The 26,159-nt window shown below is 39.4% G+C and overlaps 1 pseudogene; it reads right to left on the bottom strand.

Annotated features, from left to right (window-relative positions):
- Positions 1–26,159, bottom strand: part of LOC105987212 — an 83,601-nt pseudogene that overhangs the window by 40,890 nt on the left and 16,552 nt on the right.

Consider the following 26,159-nt stretch of genomic DNA (forward strand, 5'->3'; position numbering starts at 1 on the left):
TTAGGCCTTGGCACTCCTTGAGCAGGCAAAGCTAATTAGGCTTCAATAAATATCTTAACATTGCTTGATTTGCAAACATAAGCAAAGCTTAACTTGAGATAATGCATGTCTCTCTTAAAGAAAAGCAGACTTCAACTCGACCAATCAGAAGTGTCCAACCAACTTCAAATGATGTAACTAGGGGTTTTCCAATGAGACAGACCAAACAAGGAAACTATATAATTGTAACCAGTTAAATGTTTTCTTTACCACTGTGCTCCTATAAAAGCTACCCCTTGCATTCCTAAATAACTTCAGATTTAGAAATAGTTTAACAGCCTGATTTATGAATGTTTACATTAAAAAAACCTCTTTAATATTTTTTTTTGTAATTCGATTTACTTTTTAGTCAACTTAGCATATGTTGAGTGATTACTGTAGTCCAGACACTGTTTTGGACAGTGGGCAGTGGCCTAAAGTAAGAAAAGTAATAGAGACATAGTAGGAGATTATATACTGTTGAACTTCCTCAAATCTCAGGTTTGGCTTTTCAGTGAATGTGACACTAGAGGGACGTAATGGGGAAAAATGAGGATTGTTGACAAGCCATAATATTTTGTGAAGTGTTTAATTAGTACTTTGCTTTAATAGTGTATTTTAAATGTTTAAGTGGCAATCCATGTACTAGAAATACTTTTACTAATTGAAAGAATCTACTAACTTAAACCCTCATTGAGAAAGTCTCCTAAAAAATAATATCCTGTTTGAAGTATTGAGTAATTAAGAAGAATAAAAATGTGTAAGACGTATTAGTTTTGGTTATAAGTATCAGAAACCTATGTCAGAATAGTGAGCAAGGGAAGAGAGATTTAAAATAGGGAAATAGGAATTTCCTCAGGAGATTCAAGGACAGAATACAGCTGGTCTCACCTCTGTTTTTCTTTCTTTGCTTTCTCCCTTTGCAGACTCCTCCAGGCTTCTCGAGTTCATGTGATAGAAGGCCTGGGCATTGAAAATGCTTCAGTTCCAGTTGATGGAAGGCCTACCATCAGTACTGAAGGAGAATGTCACTGTAAGAATACCCAATTCTCTGACCCAGATTGGGAATTCTTATAGTAGTATTCTTACTTTGATCTGACCACTGTGGACCAATCAGCTGAGGCTAAATGGTGGGACTGTTACTAGCCCAACCAGTGGGTGGCTAAATGATGGAGAAAGTGGTCTCAAGAAAGTGTGATTCGAAGGTCTTTGGAAGAAATTGCAGCCATAGAAGTCATAGAAAGTAGGTATCTACCCAAAGGAAGGCCCCTTTATACATTCATTGTATATATATATATATTTTTTAAAAAGCACTGAATTAGAATTTTGGCAATGTACTGGATTGAGAAAGCTGATTCTTGTGGGCCAGGTCCAGGCCATGGCCTGTTTTTGTCATCACCCACAAGTGAAATTTAAAAATAACTGTTTAAATCTGCAACAGACATCATATGCAGCCACCAAGCCTAAAGTAGGTCTTATCTGACCATTAACTGTCACGCGCTGACCTTTGGCCATGTGCCATGCCAAAATGAGGAAGCCAGCTCTGCATCTGGTTCTCTGTGTGCCAACAGTGAGCTCACATGGCTAGAAGACACCTATCTGTGCTTCTCTATAAGGAAGCTATCCTGCTGAGGGCATGAATGAATTCACGAAAGTCCTTGAAATGATGCTTGCTAGTAGTTAAGAATAGTACCTGTTACTAGGTCAAACCATGTGCACGTGACACATTTATGAATGCATCAATATATATCATATATAACATAGGTTGTATTATATATTATATAATATATATTTGTATTATATCAGATATTGATATATAATAAATTTACATATATTTGAAACAATGTTTTAATAATTCAGTATTGTTATATATTTTGAGAAATATAAAATATTACATGAGAGAATAATGTGCACATACACATACTCAAGTATTATATTTTTGAAGATAATTGTCCATGAACTATACTGTTAGAGAATTTCAAAGAAGCTTGCAATGCAAGCATTGGGGAAGAAATGAATGATGACTTTTTAAATAAAGTACTCTGATGTATGTATCTTTAAAGGCTTTACAGCAGAACAGAACTACATTTGGAAGTGATCAGATAAAGCCAATCGCTTGCACCAAACCAAATGACAGGACTTTGATACTCTACTAAGGGTTATTCTGTCCTTTAAATGCAAGTTTTTCTTTCTAACACTAAATGGGGACATTTCTATTGTGGCCATACTAATGTTTCAAAATTAAATTCATGACATTAACAGAACCCTACAGATGCCACAGGGGATGGTTCTAGAAGCTCTCATCCAACATAAGAGCACAATATGAACATCTAAGCATGGCTTGAAATCTACACAGACACAATCCCCATCTCAGTCTCTCTTTCCTGCTCTTCCTCTTTTACCCCATTTTATATTTGCCTAAGTCATGTTGCTCATACCACATGACATGTAAAGAGAAAAATATAGAAGCATGATCTGTATTTATCTGTATCCGTATTTCACATCCCATACTGTCTACAAAAATCATTCTTGTAATATTTTTATGGGAAATAAAATCTAGGGGTGAAAAAGTATATCTTGCTCTCTTTATGGTAGTGCATTTAATGCATCTAGTACAAAAAAACCCATTTGGAAAAGATCTTTCTGAAAAAGGGGTTATCTCATCAATCAAGCACTTCCTGTGTATGTATTGTAAATAATAAATGTATGCCACATGTGTAGCTGGAAGAATGTTTGAAAAAAATTATTGGCATGCTTAGGAAATCTAGTTAAAAGAACTTCTACCAAACCCGTCTATTACACTCAGCAAACACACACACACACACACACACACACACACACACACACACACACCTCAAAAAATGAATGAGCCAAATTCATCAATATTGATTTCAAGTTTCATCAGCAGGGATTTTTGTTTAGTAAAACTCTTTCAGTTATATTTTCCATTTGACAGTTCTCATTAGACTCAAACCTTTCACTGTGGATAAGGCTTTTCATGTAATTCAAACCAAGCTCATCAAGCAAACTTCCTGACAGGAAGAAGTAGTAGAGTCCTTTGGTGCCTGAAGAAGTAAATTTCTATGTTTGACAGTCTTTGTATGCCAATCCAGAATGGCTACTTCTTTCTTATCTTACTTTCTTTGAGTAAACATTTTTTTTTGAGGGGGGTCTGGTTGTGGGCCCTGAACTCTGGGCCTGGGCACTGTCCCTCAGGTCTTCAGCTCAAGGCTAGCACTCTACCACTTGAACCACAGCGCCACTTTCGGCTTTTTTTTCTGCTTATGTGGTGCTGAAGAATTGAACCCAGTCCCTAAACATTTTTTTTGTTTTAATTGATCACATAAAGGCAATATTGAGATAATCAAGACACATATCCTGCTGGTTATTTAATGAGACAGAATACTATAGTTAGGAATTTGGAGTAAATAAACTCACTTAATTCTGGGTCCACTTAGAAGAGATCTGGCTAGAATTTATTTTAGAGTCACAGGTCTATTCATGTTATAACTGACTCTCATTTTCCCTGAACCATCCATGTTTCTAGAAAGAAGAGTCCCAAAGTTTGAAGTGAAGGCATCAGATTGTATGAGGAACTTAAGGTTTTTTTTGTTCATCACAGGGCTTGAACTTGGGGCCTGGGCACTGTCCCTGAGTTCTTCTGCTCAAGGCTACTGCTTTATCACTTGGAGCCATAATGCCACTTCTGACTTTCTTGTGGTTAATTGGAGATAAGAGTCACACAGTCTTTCCTGCCCGGACTGGCTTAAAACTCAGCCTTCTGAGTAGCTGGGATTATAGGAATACGCCACCAGCACTTGGCTAATTTGTTTTAAACACTTTTGACATTCCCCTCTTCACCAAACAGTTTCCAAAGCTGTGGTTTTGTAACCAGAATAGGTCTAAGAAAAGAAGAAATGTGGTGAATGAAAGAGACTTCACAGGCCCAGGTTCTGGGTTCAAGCCCCTGAGTCACAGTCTTCTGAGGAAGTATGGAGCTGAGTGATATCTTGTTGAGGCTTTCTCATTCAGCAATGCTTTGACTTTAATAAATTAGCGCTTTCTTTGTTTTATCAGAATTTATTTCTGTTGCTTGCAACCAAAATGACAATAGCATACCTATCTTTTAGCAATCAGCAGTACCTGTAAGGTAATATGCTTAAGGTTTATTTTAATGCGTCTATGTTTAGGATGAAAAAGATGAGGGTAACTGGCTGGAAAATATTGATAATTTAAAATTTTTAAAGTATTTAAAGAATTGTAGTGGAGGGTGGGGGGAGGATGGGAAGGGATGGGAAGGGGAAACAAAGGAGGAGGCTACAATGCTTGATAAGAAATGTACTCATTATCTTGCCCATGTAATTGTAACCCCTCTGTACAGTATTTTCATAATAAAAAATGCATACAAAATAAAAAAGAAGTGTAGTGCACAGACCCATGCCTAGATCTCCTGGAGAGTTGTATTAAATTTTTGAAGTATATTTTGCTGAGGTGAGGAACTTTCTAACTCCTTAATAATTTAATAAGTTTTGTAGCTAAGACATAAAAATGTAAATAATGTACATATTTGTGGGTGTGGGCATACCACATGATGTTCTGGCACATGTAAACATTGTATAATGATTAAGACAGAATGAGTGTATTTATCTCTCCAAACTCCTGGATCATTCTGAGTCATAAGTGATAAACCTTACTTTGGGCCTGGTGCTCTGCTCCAGACTGAAATTCATCTTGCAGGAAGCAGAAAGTGGAAGAGAAGCGCACACAAGGCAGGCTCTCAGGCAGTCTTCAAAACTTCAGATATTCTGTCAATGTTGTTGTTTTCCATAAGCAATTATCCATTTCTTCCACTTCCATTGTGCTCCATTATGAGACACAATTGTATAAAGGATTCATATGTTAAAATCTGCATCTCATCCACCTGCTTCTATAAGGAAAAGTGGGTCTTGGCACCCACTTTTTTATGTGATAGCACAAATCTTCTCAATTTAATTTGTGTATTAACTAAGGTTCTAAAAGTTGTATGAAAACGGAATTTGAATAAAAATTTAAGCACACTAATGCCAGTTGTTACTTAAGAGACTGTCATTAAAACTGACTTTGTCATAGAAACAATCATTTCCGACTTACACTGCTGATAGTTTGGGTTGCCCTATCAAGGGCTTGTTTCTGGGGCAAATTGCAGCCAAGACCTCAGGTCTGCATTCTTCAGCAAATGGAACTAAGAAATTCAGAATAGCAGGGTGGATGGAGGAAGGAAGGAGGGAATGTCTCTTGCAGGGAATTGTCTCACAGAGATTTATCAACCAATCAACAAGCTCCTTCACAGCCAAATGACAAGGACACTAGAGTTCCTTCCACTTTTCAGCTTCTGACCTATTTAAAAAAGAATATTAAGTTCTTGAAGACTATCTGTTACATCACGAATATCTCTATATAGATATCTCCATCTATCTTTTTTGTGCAGATATTAGGGTGTGAACTCAGGGCTTAGAGATGGTCCTTTTAGCCTTTGGGCTCAAGGCCTGGTGCTCTACCACTTGAACCACAGCTCTACTTTTGTTTTTGTGGGTGGTTCATTGGAAGCAAAGTTTCACAGACTTTCCTGCACAAGCTGGCTTCAAACCATGATCTTCAGATTACAGGCTCCTGAGTAGATAGGATTATAGGCCTAAACTACTGATGTCTGGTTTTATTGTGGATATTTTTGATATGCAAAAGTCAAACTGCAGGGCTGGGAAGGTGGCTCAGTGGTAGAGCACTAGCCTTGAGGTGAAGAGCTGAGGGACAGCGCCTAGGCCCAGAGTTCAGGCCCCATGACCGGACCCCAAAAAAAAAAAAGTCAAACTGCCACACTCCACTGTATGTATCAGATTTGACTAGTATCTCTTTTTCTAAACTTGAATTCTTACTTATTTAGTTTCTCTTTCAGAATAAAACCACATTTTCATTGTAAAATCCAATTCTTCTTTGAATCCTTCACAAAGATGAAATTACTATTCAAACATTTGACTTCAGGTTATTTAACTCAGTGGTTGGTAAGTACCTTCAGACTGGATTTGTTTTTGTTTGTTTTTGAAAGGACATTTTAATTATTACAATATTCAGTGAGTTTAAAAGAATGGGAAATACTTCTATGCCCCCTGTGGAAACTTACAGCATATGTCAGAATGTACAATATCTTCTGATGCCTGTAGAAACATGAGCTTTTGGAATCCTTTTACATGGGGCTCATTTATTCCTTCTAAATGTATTTTTTTAAGTTCTCTAGACTTCATGCTTGAAATCAGATAATGACCTCCTTCTGTGATAAGATGAGACAGAAAGGGTGAGGCCACACTGTCTGCTGTGACCTAAAGAATGTGGTAATGACACCCTGAGACCCAGTGTCGAGAGAGAGAGATCTTGTTGCTTTTGAAAGGTGTTAGGTGAGAGGTGGGCAGGTTTAGATAGCCTTCCACACTCAAGCCCTGGAAATCAAGGGAGGAGAGTAACCTTTGCAAGAATCCTTTCCAGCACTTGCAAACACAGCAATCACCTCCGTTTCCAAATACAGCCATCACCAAGCACCACACGCGGGGCAAAAATTAATGAAAAGGCAGAAATGAATTCTCTCACAGTTCGAGAGGCTGGAAATTGAAATCAAGGTGCCAGTCAGGGAATCTTGTTTCATGCAGGAGCATGCTCGTTCCTTATGTGACAGGCAATTCTTGGCTTGATGCTGAAGAGCTCCAGCCTTGGCCTCCTCATCACAATGCATTTTTGTGTCATCATCATGTCTTGGTTTGAGGACACCCATTATAATAGATTAGGCTGGCCATTCTCTAGTAGGGATTCTTCTTATCTTTTCAGATCTATAAGATCTGGCTGTGATACTTAGAATTAGGACTTCAACATGTTTTTTGAGGGGCACAATTTGATCCATAATATTAATTATTATTTTTATAACACTTTTTTATTGTGATTAAGTGATTACATAAATTTCACAAATTTTCACACTATTGTTAGTGATGCTTAGTTAAAGGTACAAACACATTCTAACCTCTGTGGAGCAAATTGTCTTTATATTAATTAGGTGAAATATAATTATTTTAAGAAAGTGGAGTCCCTATTTATTTACGTATTGCCAGTCCTGGAGCTTGAACTCTGGGCCTCGGTGCTATCCCTAAGCTCCTTTAGTTCAAGGCTAGTACTTTACCACTTGAGCTACAGCACCACTTCTGGCTTTTTTTGTGTGTGGACTTTTCCACCTGGCTGGCTTGTAATCCTCAGATCTCAGCCTCCTGAGTAGCTAGAATTATAGGCATGAGCCACTGGCTCCTGGTTCTTTTATCTTTCCTTTTGTTAAAGGGAGACAAATTGCTCAGTGAATGGCCTGGAGTATCTCTTCCTTGATGCACTTTAGAAATATTTCATTGGGAGCATGGGGTGGAGGCTGTTGGAGAACTGCTTATACCTATTCAAGTGAATCCTCTGTTCTTAGAATTCTCAGCCTTGGGATAGCACAGAGCACCAGGCACTTATTTGTAGGTGCTTTCCAGCCCTTTTTACTAAGTACCAAGTCTCTTATCAAGCTGGATTTGATGAGGACCTCAGCCATTACACAGAGGAAGGGATGTCCCATCGATGCAGTAATAGAGAAGGCCAGCCCCTCTCACCCATCCCCTTTGCCTCAAAACTTCAGAGACACCTCTGCAGTCTTAGCGTCAGAATCAGCCAAAGATCTTGATAGTAATTTAAATGACTGAATCCATCTCCCTCTTTGACCTGCTGTATCAGAATCTTAGAGGTAAGAATCTGGATGATCAAAGTGCTTTGCAGGTGATTCTGTAGGCTAGCTATGCTTCAATGGCCTGATTCCTAGGAATTTCATGGGATCACACTAGAAAAACCTCCACTCTAGACCAACCTAGAAGATTAAGAAAGGAAGGTCCCTAGTCAGGGAGAAAAGGCTGGATGAGGGCGGGGCCTGACCTTCCTGCTAGTGCCTTGGCCTCCAGCACTTTCCTGGCTCTCAGCATCTTTGTGTGACCTGTACAAGAGACAGCATTTTATTTTGTAGCAGAATAGGAAAGTTTACCACCTTTGAACTCTTCCAGAATTCCTCCTCTTCCCTCCCCTACCCCCCCCACTACTTTACTTATCAATGAAAGGCATTTAGTTCGTTGTTTTTCGGGTAAAATTCTAAATCCATTTCTCATGTTTTCACCTAATAGAACACCCCATTGCCCGGACTCAACATTTAGAGTACTTATAAAAAGGGGTCTCTGAAAGCTAATGGTTTTGGTGAGGGAAATGAGGGCTCTTTTTTTTTTTTTTAAACTAATGGTTCAGGAAGAGGACTAAGGTCATTTGGACTGAAAAGACTTTCCAGTGATGAAGGAGCATCTTAATAAGAAATGAGTGGGATAGTGCTATATCCCTGAATTCTTGGCACTTCCAGCCTCATAAACCTGCCCAAGTTTAAGAAAACAGCCTTTGTGCCTCGTCTGCCACCATGTGTGAGAGAGATTCCAGGCTTTTCATTGACTAAAGTAGCCGGGTGATGTATCCAGTCGTGTGAGGTGACATTTTCCAGGTCTTGGAAAATGTCTGTAAGTGAAAACTCCTAGTATTAAACTTTAGGCAGGCAAAGCAAAGGGAACTGTCCCTCATTGATGGGTGGTTAAAGGCAGGCATTGTGAGCTGGACGTGGATTAGAGTAGATGGAATCCATTTCCATTAAATGTGGGTGCAAGTTGAATTTGTAGTGAAAGAGAAAAGTAGGACAGAGCCCTCAAACCTCAGAATTTTAATCCATCTGAATCTCCATTCAATTCTCACTGCATTGTGGACTCCATGTTTTAGCAATTAATTAACTAACTAATGTTAGAAGTCAATTAATTAATGTTCTCATGTTATGCTTGTATTTCAGGGCAGTGTCTAGGTTACTGGTCCCATTTGCATTTGTTGTTGGCTGGGAATCAGTCCACTGAACTCCCAAAAGATGGAAATCATGTTTTTTAATTTTTTTTTTGTTGGTCGTGGGGCTTGAACTCTGGGCCTGCGCACTGTCCCTCAGCTCTTCAGCTCAAGGCTAACACGCTACCACTTCAGCTACAGCACCACTTCCGGTTATCTGATGGTTTATTGGAGATAAGAGTTTCATGGACTTTCCTGCCTGGGCTGGCTTTGAACCACAATCCTCAGTTCTCAGCCTCCTGAGTAGCTAGTATTACAAGTGTGAGCTACCAGTGCCCGGCTTTTTTTTTTTTCTTTTTAAAGCTTTTACGTCCACTTTTTTCTCAGAGCCAATCTGTGTGGGTTAACAATCACCTACATTGCCAGCTATTGTAGGAATCATATTCCTTCTTACATGTACCAGAAATCTCATACTCCACATTGAGTTCTGGGTTGCAAAAGAGGATTTACTGTTTGCACTGGTCTGTAAGGTGCAAACAGGGTGCTCTTGTTAGAATGAGCTGCCAGTGTGTCTGCTTATTCTGTGGTAGACAAAGTAACTCACCTTGTGTCTTGCTGGATATCCACGCATGGCAGGCCATCAGACTTTTCTGCTCCAAGGGAGTGAAATTTAAATGCTATGCGGGAATAAGATCTCCTTGGTTCAAGTGCATCATCTGTGGGCCTGCTGGACAAAACACAGGTTCAAAGGTAAAGTTACTGAGAATTTCAAGAGGACAACAACAGAGCATTATGTCAAGTCTGCAACCTAGTTCTGAGCCCAGGGACTTTGGTGATTGCATAGGTCACACTGCCTTAAAACCAGCCCTGATGGGAAGGAGTCATCAGAAAGTGTTTGCTAAGCATGAAATAAAAGACCAAAGACATTAGCGGTGCTTCACTGACATGGATGAATTTAGACTTGGACATGTCCTAGCTTAAGTGACATTCAGGTTCTTCTCAGTGCCATCTTATCAGAGAGGTTATTTCCAACCATGCATTCTAAGGTAACTCCTCTCATCATTTGTTACTGTCGCTGGGGTTGTCAAACTTGAGTTTGCATCAGATTTCTGGGTCTCCCTCCCACTGAAGTTCTGACTCAAAAAAAGTCTTAAGTGAGGACAGAGAATTTACTTTCCTAACCAATTCTCTACTAAGTCAGGGACCATTGCTCCATTTCTTAATCCTGCTTCATTGTTCTAACAGTGTTTATCTACAATTATTCTTATAATTATTTATCAGCCTATTGTATGTTTCTGTTTGGTGGTGGTGGTGGTTGTGGAGCTTAAATTTAGGACCTGGGTGATCTCCCAGAGCTATTTTGCTCATGACTAGTATTCTACCACTTTGAGCCACAGCTCCACTTCCAGTTTTCTGGTGGTTGATTGATGAGTCTCACAGACTTTCTTGCCTGGGGAAGGCTTCGAGCTGTGATCCTTAGATCTAAGCCTCCTGAGTAGCTAGGATTATAGCTATTTGCCATCAGTACCTGGCTTATTGTATGTTTTTTAACCATAAGAAATAAAGCATAATGAGAACAGTTTAGTCAGCTGCATTCATTGCTATGTGTCTAGGATTTGGAATATGCTTGATCTGATAAATATCTAATAAATTATATATATAAATATACACATATATGTATATATATATACATATATACATATATGTGTGTGTGTGTGTGATCATGGAATGCATCAAGGGTGAGGTTATTTGATACTAATGACTGGGATGGGGTTGAGTCATAGAAACATTTTTCATTATGCCAAGATAGGAGGGATTGCTAGTCAAGTTTGCTTCTAAGCAAATAAAATGCAAAATTGCAAGTCTTAGGGGCAGGGGGAAGTAATCATGTAACATGATATTTGGGTACTAATTGGATAATTTAAATGGTGGTGTTAGCAAGGCCTTCATAATTTCCTTCCAGGCTGGGTAATTGATCATTGGTAGGATAGTGGCACGAAAACATTTCTTGTGCATAAATGGGTTCTCCTGTGTCAGGAACTCCATGTATGAGGGACCCCTGTACAGCTTCTGATAGTCAAAAGCAAATATCTGAACTAGATCATACACTGCAAACTCCGGAGCACTACTGCTTGTGTTTATGAATTGGAGCATGAATAGGAATCCTGCAAGATAATAGCTTGGTAAATGGCCATAGCTTTCTATTCTGTAGGCATGATGGGGACCATTCATGTCAGTACATTGTATCCTATGGTTTGAACGTGGTTTGAATTTATCCCCCAATATTTCCTAGGCCGGAAGCTTGGCCACCAGTGTGTCAGTGTTGATGTGGTGGGATGGTAAAGAGACAGGACCTAGTGTAATTACATCATAGATGTCATCCTAGAGCGTTCATATAGTTCTGGGCTACTAATTAGTTCCGGTGAAAGTATGTTGTTACGAAAAGATCCAAGCTCAGCCTCTGAATCGCTCGTATCTCCTTTCTTGCTATGTGGTCTCCCTCTTCCACACATGGCCAGATCCTTCTCTGTGACAATGTGCTACAGCCACAGGGATCCTTGCCAGGATGCTGTTGCCACACTCTTGGACTTCTAAAACTATAAATGAAGTAAGTCTATTTTCACAGATTACCCAGCCTTTGATATTCTACCATCACAACACAAAACAGACTAATGCATCATGAACATGCTATAAAAACTGCTCTCTTCTTTTTCCCAGACATACAGTTCTTGAGCCCCTGAGCTCTTTCAGCTCTTCATAGCTTAGCTATTGTCCATCATTACAGTCATCCTGACCAGGGATAGTCTTTTCTCCCTACATTTTCCTTTTAGGAATTAGATTCTTGTGTCATCTCAAAGTTACCTCTTTCAGACATCTTCTAGATGACTTTGGCAGAAGCAGTTCTGAAGTGAGGGGTAAGAACCAGAATGTGGCAATGATTTCATAAGAAGTCAACTTAAAAGAGAGAAGGAAGAACCAAGATTCCACTGTGGTAAGGGTGGGCCCGACCCCTGGCCATAATCAGCAGGTAATGTTGATGCTCAGCCTGAGAGAAGCTCTTGTATTTCTTCTGAGCCTATAGTGTGTTACACGTTGTCTTTGACATTGAGAGAACCTGATTCAGTGTGTCTAGGGGTGGTATGGTCAGCTCTGGCTGTGTAACAAAGTATCATAGACATCAGGGCTTAAACAACAGACATTTATTCCTTCAAGCTCTATAAGCTGGAAGTTAGAACCCAAGATGGTAAGGTTGGTTTCTTTTGAGGCCTTTCTTCTTTGTCTTCAGATGGTTTTCTGTCTGTGTCCTGATCTCCGCTCATTAGGATCTCTTCTCATACTAGTTTAGGGCCCAGCTGAGTAACCTCACTTAACCTTAAGTACCTCTTTAACGGACTTATCTCCAAATTGAATCACATTCCAAATTACTTGATGTAGGACTACAGACATAGGAATCTTGAGGGTGACATAGTTTTGTCTGTAATGTATGGAACCCAGGAAGGCTCTATTTCCAACAGTGTTTCCAGGTCATTTTGACACAGCTGGGCTTTGAGCCAGAGTTTGGTAATCACTGCAAACACCTGCTAGCTCAGAGCCTTGTTCACTGGCACAACCCTCACTTTTCTCCTTTGCAAATTAGAGCTTCTCTGCCAGCCCAGCTGACTTTCAACAGGGTTGTAACAAATACCCTCCGGAAGGACTCGTAACCCAAGCTCCTGCTGCCTGCAAATATAATCTGGGTTTGTTTATGGCTGGACTTCTGAGTATCAACCCAGAGCCATTTCATTCCCAGTGAACTATGTGCTCTAAAGAAAAGCAGGTTTGCTTTTTCACAGAGAAACATGAATCTGAAGACAGGTTGTGAGTGAAGCTTAGCATGTTGGAAAACAGATCAGGTATAGACCTAATTGCCCGTCATTTATCTTCTGTGCATACAATTTGGTCTTCTCTCTAAAAGTACTTATTAAATCCTAGACCTCAGGATGGATACTCTGGTACCTAAGAAGCAGTGCACCATGAGCCAATGTTTGCTTGGAAAGTCAGTCCTTGGTACTTTTCTCCCTTCCTTTCTGCTACTGTCAAAATTGTCCATAGAATGCAAGTAACTCATGTATGGTGGGAGCCATTCTCTCTGAAGGTGTGTTTTGAGGAGATTAGGAAATATGGGGGTGAGATGAGGAGGTAATATTAGTCTGCCTCCATGTGTCTCAAAGAGTTTAAAGAGTACTCTCCACTTGTGTTTTATTTTAAGTGTATGAAGCCATAAGCTCTTACATGAAGACGATATTTTCTTTTGAGCTTCAGTGGAGCAAGAGCATTTCTGAATTGTACTTTCCATGTCCCAAGATAGTAAAATGGATTCAATTTTCTCAACCTATCCTGTGCTATTAATACTAGCATGTCAACTTAATTCTGTGATTCACTAGGTGTGTGGATTGCTCAGGTTCTGGTGTCCTCAGTTTTAACTGGAGCTCAAGGAGGACTTAATGCAGGGACTGTCTCATCTGTGAAGAGCATTTGGAAATGTGTGGAACTGTTCTGTCCTGGTATCAGTAACTGGGGCAAATTACAATCCCAGAACATAATGGAATGGTGCAGAGAAGTGAGCTGACTTACTATGTCCAGACCAGTTTCAGACAATCAAGAATGATCTGTGTCAGAAGTGCTTATTAGAAGCCTGGTGTGAAACGTCAGTGGACAAGACGAGAGGAGCTTTTACAAGCACCAAAGATGAGATAGAAATCAATATGCTACCTCTCGCTAGCCCTTCAATCACTGCAGGCAAGGGGAATGGAAAGGCTGCCAGCTGGTCCTGCCTGGTTTGCTCTGGAGGACACTGGGAGCAGACGCAGGAAGGTATGAGCCGCACCTGTCAGAGCGGACACTGCCAGCAAGCTCAGGGCAGCACCAGCAACACTGTCTTGGTCATTCAAGGAAGTATGACGTCTGATCAAGGAGAAATGTTGTTCTTCTAGAAGCAAGGCAATGGGACAGGGAGTAGAGTGTGGGATTGAGAGAGACAGAGGCTCCAGAGCATCTTGGAAAAAGAACTAGAAGACTTTAGGTAATGTTCACTAAGTATTTGGGGAGTAGGTTGGAGAAAAAGTCTTCCTTATTTTTTTAAGCTTCATCTTCTATGACTTAGTGAAAGTGCTCTCTTAATGACTTACTTAGTTCCTCATTCTCAAGGAAGAAGTTTTCTTCTGGATTCCATTTTTCATAAACCTAATTTCTCCTGCAATGAGTGTTTTTTAACCCTTCAAAGGAACCTTATAATTTTGATTTAATTCCATCCTCTATTTCCACTGGCCTCATTTAAATTTGTAAAAATAGTTTTTTGTATGTTTGTTATTGTAAAAATACTGTACAGAGGGGTTACAGTTACATGAGCAAGGCAATGAGTACATTTCCTATTGAGCATTGTTGCTTCCTCCTTAATAGTATTATTATTTTTTTGCCAGTATTGTTGCTTGAACTCAGGCTCGGTGCTCTCACTTGGCTTTTGAGTTCAAGGATGGTACTCTATCACATGAGCCATACCCTCATTTCTAGCTTTTTGCTGAGTAATTAGACTTTTCAACCTGGGCTGGTTTTGAAATGTAGTCCTCAGATCTCAAGTCTCCCAAGTAGTTAAGATAACAGACATGAGCCACCAGTACCTGGCCTATTAAAATGATTTTTATATCAATTAAAAATTATTAAGTAGTTGTACAAAGAGGTAACAATTATGTAAATCATATTGATCAATGTCACCATTTCTATAGTTCTTTCCCATTATTCCCCCACCCATCTGTACTCTCAAGTTACATAATTCAATTTTTTCAAAATGTGCATTGAATATAGTGTGTATGAAAGTAAATAAAAGAATAACAATATGTATTATTATAATTATATAATGTATACAAAAGTAGTTTTAAGGGCTCATTAGTTTCTGTTATCACAAATGAATATTGAAAGCCACAATTATTGTTGCAGGTATCTTCAATACCCTCAGTCATGATAAGATACCACAAATGAATTTTGAATGAACTTTTGGAAAGACTCCTTGCCAAAGATAACTTAAGGTTAAAAATAAGATAATTTCTCAAGAGATAATTTTTTGTGTATTATTCTATAACTTGAGCATCAAGACTATCTTATTTCTGCAGTCAAGGTAGAAAGGTAGGCAGTCAGAACAATAGGAATAGGTGTGACTCACTTTGGAGATATCATGGTTTAAAATGCTATAATCAAAGGATATAAAAGTTTAATTTTAGTTTCATGGTATTTAGGATTTTTTCTGGTTGTTTATTTATTTTTTATATGTAACAGAAATTCTTCAAATGGTATTTTTCCTTTGTGATTTAATTTGCCTTTATTAAATTTATATTTTCCCTTTGATTTCCAAAGGAATAAATACATTCATCTGTTCAATGAAAAAAACATTTCCATGAATCTGGTGATTTAAAGTAACATCTTAGGTGCACAAGACATGCCAAGATTGGTATTTTCTACATATTAGAGGATGGAGATTAGAACTTCTACAACTGGAATCTGAGACAGGCTGTGGTCAATACAAATAGGCATATATGGGGGTCGGGGGAAAGGTGTACAATTGGGCGCATAGAAATCCAACCAGTATGTATTGAGCACTTGCTGAGTCCAAAACTCAACCATACACTGAGTACATTGGCCAACACAAAGGATACTGTCTCTGCTCTTTTCTATCATGTCAAGTGGTGATGTAAGAGCATCTGCCCCAAAGTGACAGGTTCTAGCTGGGGCAAAGAAAGGTGATATTATTTCCTAGGCCACACTGGAATTTCATAGAAATGGTGGATAAAAGCTCAATGTAGAAATATCAAGGGGGATCTGAGTACTGGTACTCATGAAGCTGGAATCTGGAGGATTGTAGTTCAGATCCAGCCAGAGTAGAAAAGTCCATGTTATTCTATCTCCAATTGGAGGCATGGCACAAGAGGTAGAGTAAAAGCTGAGCAAGCAAGCTGAGCAAACTGAGTTCAAATCCTGGTTACCATAAAAACATTATCCAAAGGAAAGTACTCCACATACAGAAGAAGGATGTTCGTATAGGAGACTTTGGAGAGTAGAAAGTAAGTTTCAAACCTTGGATCACATACTCTAGAGGACAGAATAAATGTAGTACAATTCACCCATTGGAGGTTGGCTCTATGTTGTGAAATCTTTCCAGCGAATACACTTTACTTAGTCAAGATTCTTCAGCAACTCAGTTGCTAAGGAACTGGGGGAGAATGAACATTAGACTTAATATAGAAGTCTCTGCGTTGGGTCATGAAGTATTATCCTTATGTTAAAGATGAATAAGAGTTTTTGAGAGCTTACAGACCTCAGTAGAGGCTGGAGAGGTAATGGCATCCGCCACATACAGCTAGCTGATGACCGCAGTGTGAGAAAAGGATGAATGGGATTTCCCAGGAAGAACACAGAAATTAAGAATTCCCCAAAACCCAAAAGTACAAAAAAACAATGTACTCAGGAGAGAAATAAAGAACCAAGGGCTGGGGGAATGCATAGATTTTTAAGGTGAATGATGAATTGCTGTTTGGGGAAAACAAGAGAAAATAGTTAACAAGGAAGGAAGAAAGCAGAGGAACCAAAGTCCTGAGTGCTCCAGCTAGGAACAAGGGAGGCAGCAGCAGGTCAACCATGAGGGAATCGTGGTCTCAGTCAGAGAACTGGAGTTTGGACCTCAGCCCTGATCACATGACCTTGGATAGTTTCAAGGTCTTTCATTACACTTATTGCCTGGTAAACAGAAAAACATGCTCAGCTCATTGCTGGAGAGAGTTAGGGCAGTATCTTTTCAAATGTGAAGTAGGAAATATCAGTAGTGGTATCTCACAAGTTGTACATTCCAAGTTTAGGAATACTTGTTGATAAAATCCTGCTCTTCTGCTACCTTGGACATGGCCTAGGAACGAAACTTGTAGTTTATGATGCATGTCTTCATTCTGGACTACCATTTCGACCTCTGTTGACCAAACAAGTGTGGATTAATCAAAGTCATGAAAAGGTCAAGCCACTTCCTCCTCAAATCCACAGCAAGTTAAACGAGCTCTGGTCCGCCATTGTTTTCTGTTGTACTAGTCTTCAGCGGGCCATAGTTGCCTTGCTTTCTTCTCTCCTTGGAAGCCTCTGCTGGTGGACTTGACCTGTAGGTTTCAAGCTATTCCTTGGGAGATGTTCTTAGTGCATTCATCGGCCCTCTCTATAATACTGTGCAGTGTGCTGCACATTTATGGCTTGCATAAATATTGGATAATAATAAATAACTACAAGAGAGGAAGAATATTACAAACTGGGGAGAGAGAAAGATGCTGAATTCATTATAGGAGAGCCAATCTCAGGGCCTCTTGGCTATCTCCTTCAAAGAGATTTGTTTGCCAGCTGTGTTGAGAAATATACTTTCCATATGATGAGCCCAGAGAAACAGCCAGTTCCCCTACAGAATGCTTTGGACTATCCCCAGGAGGGCCCAAGCATTGTTAATGCTGTTTCAGAGAGGATAACCCCTCACGCCTGCTTGGCAACTGGGTTAGAGGAAAGCCTTGGGGAGGATGGTCTGTACAAGACGATGAAATTAAAGGAATGGGATGGATTCTTTGTTATTTCATTTTATTTTCTGATTCCATGTGCAAACAGGGCAGCTTTCCAAGCATTTTATGGATGCATCATTGGCTGAGAAGGTCCCTTGTTTTTCACTTCCCTGTGCTCTTGGCTCAAGGAGGGCATTTCTTGTTTAATACGTAATCCAGGTTCAGCATGTCAATCAGATGTGAGCGTCTCCATCTTAGGGACTGGTTTTTCTATTTGATGTTTAGGAACCAGTGAAAAGACAACTGTTAAAGACAGCTAAAGAGACAACTGGATTCTTAAACTTGAAGCGGGTTAGAAATATTAACTATTTACAACTATTTTGCTCTTTCTATAATGTTTCTTAAAACAACAACAACAATACACCAACTGGTTGGGATCGCATCTTTAGTAGTTCTGACTGACTGCCCCCCAGCCTGGCAACAAGGCAGTTTAGTAATGAAAGCAAGCACCTCCTTATAGTATGATTACTATCTGCACATTGGCCTGAAAGTGTTTCTGTCATTTGGGAAGAGATTGGTTTCCTTTACTCAAAATGTCACATGTGACCCACTCTGTGAGAGAAGCAAGAATCTATCCATTTTTTCCTTTTGGAGGCAGTATTGGGTTAGAACTCAGGGCTTCGTGTGCTTGCTAGGCAGGTGCTCTACCACTTAAGCCATACCTCCAACCCAAATCTTGAATAAACAAGACTACCTTAACCTCAATGGACCCTTGTGAACACAGGACATGGATAACAAGGGGAAAGAAGGTGAATTGGAGTCATAGATGACAAAGGAAAGAAGTGTGAACTGAAATCAAGAGCAAGAGATGGAGAGGAATGGTGGATTAAGAGCAGCTACTTATAAATGGTTATTGCAAAGGTGGTGTACAGAGGGGTTACTGTTACATAAGTTAGATAATGAGTATATTTCTTTTTGAATCCTGTCACCTTTTCCCTCATTTTCTCTCAGTTTTTCACTCCCAACCCTCCCTATCCACAAATTGTATAGTTCATTTTCCTTCCTTCTTTCCTTTCTCCCTTCTTTCTTTCTTTCTTTCTTTTTTCTTTCTTTGTTTGTTTGTTTGTTTCTTTCTTTCTTTCTTTCTTTCTCTCTCAGTTGTGGGGCTTGAACTCTGGGCCTGAGCACTGTCCCTCAGCTCTTCAGCTCAAGGCTAGTGCTCTACCACTTGAGCTACAGTGCCACTTCTGGTTTCCTGGTGGTTTATTGGAGATAAGAGTCTCCTGTCCTTTCCTGCCCAGTCTGGCTTTGAACCATGATCCTCAGATCTCAGTCTCCTGAGTAGCTAGGATGACAGGCGTGAGCCACCAATGCCTGGCTGTATAGTTCATTTTCAACACAGCTTCTAGTGATGATCACTGCTGCATATGTTTACCTTTTGTCCCACCATTTCTGGGTTCCCCATAGCCTCCCCCAAACAGATACACTTACATACAAGACAATAGGTACAGAAATCCAAAACCGTAACAAAGGGGAAAAAAAGCATACTAACACAAAAACCCTCTCGTTTCCACTTCTTGTAGTTCATTTTGATAAACATCATTTTACATGATTATTTGCACATATCTATTGAGCCTTTGTGATCCTTTCCAGGAATATCTTCTCTTAGTCTCACTGTGTGACTGTTGAGAGTCCTGTATCATTTATCATGTCCAAGGATATATTTTTTGTCTTTTATCATCCAGTGTGTTTACATGTGGGTTTATAACACATTCTAGTTAGGATAAATGAGGGAAACCACACAACCTGTGTTTCTTTGGGTCTGGCTTACTTTGCTTAATACAATTTTTTTCCAAGACTATCTATTTCCTTATGAATGGTACAATAGTATTCTTTCTGATGGAAGTGTAGAATTCCATTGTGTATATATAACACATTTTCTTGATCCATGTGACCACTGAGGGGCATCTGGGCTGATTCCATAACTTGGCTATAGTACACAATGCAAGCAGCTGCTTCATGGTCTGTGGAGATCAGGGTTCTGGAAACCTCCTGTTTGCCTTTTCATGGGAGTAGGCACCACAACTATACTAATAAAGACTTTCTCCTGAGCCCCGAGATTTTGTGCAATTTGGGGGAAGATCTAACTTTAGGATTTTAGCTTCTTCCTAAAGGGCAGTAAAAAAATGATGTCACATCAAAGTTTTGTAACGTGCTTTTCAACTTTTAAAGACTGTTAAGCAGAGCTTAGCTGACCTTTTCACTTAACTTTTAATCGTAGAAGACTTATGTCTAGAAGTAGATAAGAAGATATCTTATGTCTCTCTTTTTTTCCTCCAGACAAGAAAATAAAGTTTCATAGGGTTTAGGATTTTTCTTTACAAGGAAGAAAAATCTGTGATGGAGAAATATCTTTACTGGCTCCCTCAAGTTATCGTTGGCCTCTCCTGTACACCTGCCGTGGTTGGTTTCTTTCATAGCACGTCTTAAAACTAGACGTGGTTTTATTTCTTTATTTACTATTCAGCTCTCTATTTCCCTCCAGCATACCCATCATTTTTCTTTTCTAATTCACTTCTGTCTCCTTATCCAATTGTAACACCAGGTATATAGTTAACACTCAGTATTTGTGAAAAGAATGGATAATCAGAGCAGCTCAGGAGACACAATATGGAGGTGTTTTCCTGAACATAAAGACAAATCTTAGTGTGACTGATTTCCGTGTGAATTACTAGCTTCATCTAATTCCACTACTAATCCTGCCCATTGAAGTCTAAATTCCCACAAGGGCTCATTTGGGGTGTGGGGAGGGGGGAAAGGGAAGAAGCAAAGCAAATATTGCTTAGACCATGCAGGTATTGACTATAAAAACAAACAAGCAAGGAAACTTAGAGCTAAACATCTTAAGAATGGTTTTCTTTTTGTAGAAACAATCATGTAAAAAAAAAAGCCTTTCTTCTCCACCACCCACTTAACTCTCCAAATACATCCACAAAAAGAACAGACAGTTCAGCTTTCCTTTCCAGTATAACTGGTACACAGCAGCATATTGTAACTCCCATCTTGAATTAAACAGCCTTTATGTCTGAAATGGCTGGCAACCTGTGAAATGCTAGAGTTGGTCATCTGTCAGTCAGTTTCCTTGAATTAAAATAGGTAGGAGCTGATCTAGAGGTAATGAAAAAAGCTTAAAAACAAATTAAATTTAAAAAAAATTAAAAGGGAATTAAGCACTTGTGGAGCAGAGATCTGAGGATTGCAGTTTGTTTTATTTTTGGTCAGTCGTGGGGCTTGAACTCTGGGCCTGGGCACTGTCCTTGAGCTCAAGGAGAGTGCTCTACCACTTGAGCCACAGGGCCACTCTGGTTTTCTGGTAGTTTATGGAGATAAGAGTCTCACAGCTTTCCTGCTGGGGTTGGCTTTGAACTATAATCCTCAGATCTCAGCCTCCTGAGTAGCTAGGATTACAGGCAGGAGCTGTATGCTCCCAGCATGAGGACTGCAATTTGAAGCCAGCCCAGGCAGGAATGTCTGTGAGACTCTTATCTCCAATAAATTACTCAGAAAAAGCCAGAAGTGGTTCTGTGGTTCAAGTGGTAGAGCACTAGCCTGGAACAAAAGAAGCTCAAGGACATGGCTCAGGCCCAGAGTTCAAGCCCTTCCAGACTGACTAAATAAATAAATAAAATTTTAAAAAGGTTAAGTAAAAAATAAGTCAGAATAAAACAATTCTCTGCTTATTTGTTCACCTTAAATATCTAACAGGAAAAGAGTTCTCCCAAACCAGACTTTTGGAAACTTAGAGCTCTTGTTGAGCCAGAATTTGTGCTATTTTAAGTAGCAAATTCTGTTGTGTGGCTTCAAGTGGATGGTGTTTCGTGAAAGCATTCCCTGAGCCTCCAACTCAACTCTCCAGCCCTGCTTTTGATAGAAGCACTTCCTGTAATTTAAGAAATGTCACTACTTTATCACAGAAATAAAGGGCAGGCCTAACTGTGTGTGCTGTCTCCTATTCTGTATGCCAAGAGAGTACACCAATAGGTAGGACACAGAAAAAGATGTTGTATAGCATCTGGAAGTTTGAGCAAACCCATCCATATTTATTATAGATGGAGGACCTGTAATAAGTTTTTCTGAAGGTACAGGAAAGCAAAATGCATATGCTCTAAGAGAAACAGTTGATCAATAGCCAATGCACGCTGGGTGCTGGTGGCTAGGGTTTATGCCTGTAATCTTAGCTACTCAGGAAATTGAGATCTGAGGTGGCAGTTTGAAGCCAGCCCAAGCAGGAAAGTCTGTGAAACTCTTACCTCATTAACCACCAGAAAACTGGAAGTGGTTCGGTGGTTCAAAGTGTCAGAGCACTACCCTTGAATGAAAAAGCTCAGGGACAGCACTCAGGCCTTGAGTTCAAGCCTCCTGACTGACAAAACAAAACAAAAAACAAAGAAAAGTCCAAGTCATGTGGTAGGACTTGACACCACTGGCATAAGCATCTCTCATGCTCATGGTTACAAATCCCAAGAATTTAGCTAGGAAAACAAGCCTAGATTATTCCATCATTGACAATTATTTCCAAAAGTAACCAAATGGGAGCCATGTTCTCCAGTGTTTGGTCAACATTCAAGAAAGATACCACCCTACAACTACAAGAAAATAACAAATCCTTCTTCCCTTCCCTGTCCTCTGAAATAAATATTATATTGTCTGACAGGCTCCTCAGATCAACGTTGGACAGATACTGGGTGATAAAGGAAGGGAATAGTTGAGGAGAAACAAGACTGATTTGAATTTCATCAGAAGAAGATTCCAAAGGAGTAAAAAGGAGAAAAGTCAAGTGGCCAGATTTGTTTATAGGGTATAGAGATTATTTAAAGGTTTAGAAGAGAGAAAGAGAGTTTCCTTTGGAATAATACCTTTTAATATGAGATAATGAAATAAGGAGATGCGGAAAGTGAGTTTTAAGAAATTAGTCGTATAAGTGAATTATTTTGACACCTTCTGAGACTACTATGTTGGCAGTAATTATTTTTGGATTCCTGATCAATTGCTCTCAAGTAGTAGCTAGGCATTTACTTATTTATTTATAATTTAGTAATTTTATGATATTTCAGGAAATATTTTATTTCCAGATATCTGTTATATTCACCCCTCTGTGGGAGGATGTTCATGTTTCACTTTGGCTCTCAGTGATACACAGCTCCAAAGTAGACTTCACTTAATTGAATCAGAACTTTTACCATTTCATAACATTGGTTTAGTCAGAGCATGGAACCACCTATAAGAATATGATTTTACCCCATTCCCAGCATTGAGTGTGTACTTGATACCTCTTTGATAATTGAAATTCATAGGATAAGGAGGGCAGTCCCAGATTCTCACCCAGACCGGGCCAGATTTGATCTCTATTTTCCATGGATATGAATCTGTCAATTGGATGCTTGATGTGTAGTTATTTCTTTGCTCCTTAAAATGATATTTTAGTTCTTCTATTCTGATGTGTGTGTGTGTGTGCATGTGTGTGTATGTATATGTATGTGTATGTGTGTGTGATTTGAATTCTACTTTACCAACTTTAGCCATTAAAGACAATAAGGTAATACTTGAGTTCTTGATCAGATATTTGGACTTTATAGGAATCATAGAACTTCCTCAAAACTGAACTTTGAGTAGATGTAAAAGTCAGAATTTTTACAAACTAGATCTTCTCCTTCTTTGCAAATGAAATATAATCACCACCAACCATCCTGCCAAGTTTATTGTAAGTTTTCTTATTCTGTGTGACAGAAAGTCAAGGGAGTCACTGTGGGTTCCATTATTGAATTTCTTGGTTGAATTTTGTGAAATTATGAGGACTCTTTCTATAATTTTCATTGCTTTGCGACAGCAATAGTGTATTGTGATTGTGTGTGTGTGTGTGTGTGTGTGTGTGTGTGTGACCCTGGGTGTTATCCTTTTTTATATACCTGTCATTGGTGGTTCACACTCCCTTGTGTTAGGGTAAACCATGAGTAGCAGCATGACTCCATCTAAAATTTGAATTAGGTGAAATAAATTGATTCCATGCCATTTAAACTTTATAGGATGAATCCATTCATCCATGTCAGGGCCCTGGATGGAGATGGAGGCTCAAATATGCAATATGTATTGGGTAGAGTGAGATTTTGCACTTTGGGAGGGATCAGGCAGCTCTATGGAGCACATTAAACTGCAGCATGAAAACATACTGTTAAAGAAGACCTCCAGCCTCCCTCCCCAGTGAAGAGGGTACCCCCTGCCATTAAATGCACAACCTCCAGGCAGAGTATAATTTTGCCTTGTACTCTGCCTACGTACAAAGTGGACGTGGTAGAGTTGTCGAAAACAAATGCTAATGACATATGGTATTTGACTGCAGCCAAGGGCTGAATTCTGAAGCATGATCTGCCCCTGCTACTTGTTTACCATCACAAACTGCCACATGTTCTGAAATGTGCCCTTTAAGCACTGATCTCTAATCTCTGTGTCACTTTTCATATATGTCCTTAAGATTTCACTGCCACCTCTCCGATCCCCATACCAATATGGTAGACATATGTCTACTTGTCTGTCTTTATTCCACTAAGCACTTGTTTTCCCCATAATATTTCCCCTAATTTCACCAGGCAGATGTAGAAACTCCCTCTCTCCCTCTCTCCCTCCCTCTCTCCCTCTCTCCCTCCCTCTCTCTCTCTCTCTCCCTCTCTCTCTCTCTCTCTGTATCTTTTTTCCATTTTTTTTGGTCAAGGTGTTGTACAGAGGGGTTACAGTTACAAACTAAGGTAATGAGTACATTTCTTGTCAAACTTGTTACCCTTTCCCTCAAATTTCTCCTACTTTCCTTTCCCCTAACCCCCCCCCCAAGTTGTACAGCTCATTTCCAACATATTGTCTTGTTTCCACATATCTTATAGATAACTCTGACATTAAAATCACCACTAGTATATCTTTAAGCTCTCTGTAAGGACAAGGCCTACCTACCTTCCTCTTTCCCTCTTCTGGGAATAACATAGACACTGCCCTTGGTGAGAATTAAAATTCTCCTTGAAAGAATGTCTGTAAGACCGATCATTGACACAAATGGCAATGTGCTGCTATGAGAACCAGAGACTAACTTTAAGATGACAGTTGAGAAGGGAACCAGGCCCCTGGATCAAATGTTTACATGTGTTGGGCCCACAGGCACCAGAACATTTCCAGAATGAAGAATAACTTAGCATGATAGATACAATGAATGTTGGATCCAGATTGTTGGGTCGTTAACAGCTGAAATTGGGCTCAATTTCACTGAAACCCAACTCTCCAGAAAGGACTAGCCAGTTGATTTCATTTGCCAAATAGCTTCGTTTAGTCATACTTCTTCAATGTTTACCAGATATGAAAGCATTTAAGTGGGTGAGCAGGGAACAACTAATAATTAACAGTAGTTTTTCCTCTTTCCTCTGTAAATTTCTGGATCTTTTGGGTAGAAAGGCTCCTCATCCAATTATTTCTAGTTCCCTCTCCTATCTTGGCTGTATTGATAGTTAACTTGGTTGAGTTACATTTATAAACACTGGTGACAGGTATGTTACTCGTTAGCACCTGAATTTCTCCTGATGTATTCCAGAGAGAATGATGAGTAACTGAACTCTGAGTTTGAAGAAAACTAAGATGTTCCTGACATCACCATTTTTTTCTAGTCATCCTTATGGGATATCCAACATCTGTTCTGCGTGGGTGCCCTAGTTTTTAGCCTTAAAAAGGCCTCCAAGCACAGATGGATCTTAGGATCCAAGTGGCCCTCTGTGGAGACATTTTGCCTGTCACTGATGCAAACAAAAAGTCAAAGTGGTCAAACCAGTGGCTCTCTTGGAACATTTGCTGGAGATAGACAAGGAAATGTTCACTTGCTTTTATAGTTTGAACTTTTAGGGGAACTCTCACACTACGGAACATAATTCTGTCTCCCTTTCCTCAACTTGAATCTCTTGTTTGCTTTGCTTATAACGTAGGGATGACTTTAAAAAAAAATCCACGTATGCGAATTCCGATTTTTTAAAAACTGTGCTAAAATTTGTTCTTCATGTGTGCTATGTTTAATAGTGAACCTAATACATTAAAAAATTACATGAAAACTTGGAAATTATCCAATCCTAAGGCAATTCTAAAAGCAGGAGGCAAACTCTAGTCATTATCGTGAGTGTTCAGGATTGTTTTTTAGTGTACCAGGAAACTTGACCTGTTTGTGATCGCAGGAAGTCTTAGGTCATAATCGCAGTACTATTCAAAAATATTTAATTAACTCAGTTTGTCCACACTAGAAACAAATGAAAATCTATCTGGATCTAGGTTTCTGAGTGTTCTCTTAGCAGGTAACTTATTTTTAGTTTCCACTGATGATCTTTGTATCAACAAATACACCTGTAAAATAGTTCGGCAACTCAAAGGAAATATTGTTAGTGGAAATAGTTACTTGACTTTCACAAGTAGCCTTAATGGAGACCGGTACAAGAATAAGGAAAATAAAAGTGATAATCTACAATCCTAACTAACTGGCAATGGGGTGATTTTAATGGCTGTTAATTATGCTCCTCTTACTTTCGGATAGAATTCCATGTTCTAAATATGCAATTTAGTCTTTGATGTAAAACCTTTGATTTATTGATTTTCCTGAAGTCCAGAAAG

The sequence above is a fragment of the Dipodomys ordii genome, unplaced genomic scaffold (genome assembly GCF_000151885.1).
Source record: "Dipodomys ordii isolate 6190 unplaced genomic scaffold, Dord_2.0 Scaffold40, whole genome shotgun sequence".
NCBI lineage: Eukaryota > Metazoa > Chordata > Mammalia > Rodentia > Heteromyidae > Dipodomys > Dipodomys ordii.